The sequence below is a fragment of the Myotis brandtii genome, unplaced genomic scaffold (assembly GCF_000412655.1).
Source record: "Myotis brandtii unplaced genomic scaffold, ASM41265v1 scaffold187, whole genome shotgun sequence".
NCBI lineage: Eukaryota > Metazoa > Chordata > Mammalia > Chiroptera > Vespertilionidae > Myotis > Myotis brandtii.
Window position 1 is genome coordinate 1,200,360 of NW_005356944.1, and position 533 is coordinate 1,200,892.

The following is a 533-nucleotide window of genomic DNA, read 5'->3' on the forward strand; positions in this document are numbered from 1 at the left end:
GTCTGGGCTGGTTGCCTCTCCACCTGGGGCAACGTAGGAAGGGCCTGGCATGCCCAGCGCCCAGGTCTCTGCTGTGCCCTGGTCCACGCTGAGTCCGGCCCAGCAGGGTGGCGTTGGTTGACTGTCTGGCGTTGGGTCCTCTTTGGAAAACTCTTTGACCGGCAGCTTTTCCAAGCCTGGCTCTTACTAGCCAGGCCAGCCTCTGCCACCGTGAGACCTCATAGCGGAGCCAGGACGGGGCAGAAGGGACAGTGGAGACACGTCTCGTGCGTGACAAACACCCTTGATCGTCACGCACACATCCCTGCCCCTCACCACCTCCCTTCCACTTTCTTTCCGAGTCAGTGTTCCATTTGCCTTCTCATTCCGCAGAGCCAAAGGCCTCTCCAGGAAGGATGCGGAGGGGAGGAGCGAAGACATTTCCCTTCAGCAGCTGGGAGCTTCTCCCCTCCTAGAGACCATCTAAGGTGCCCAGGGCCCGGCACACGCTGGTCGTACCTCAGCCGGTGTCCGGCTTCCTGGCGCTGACCGGG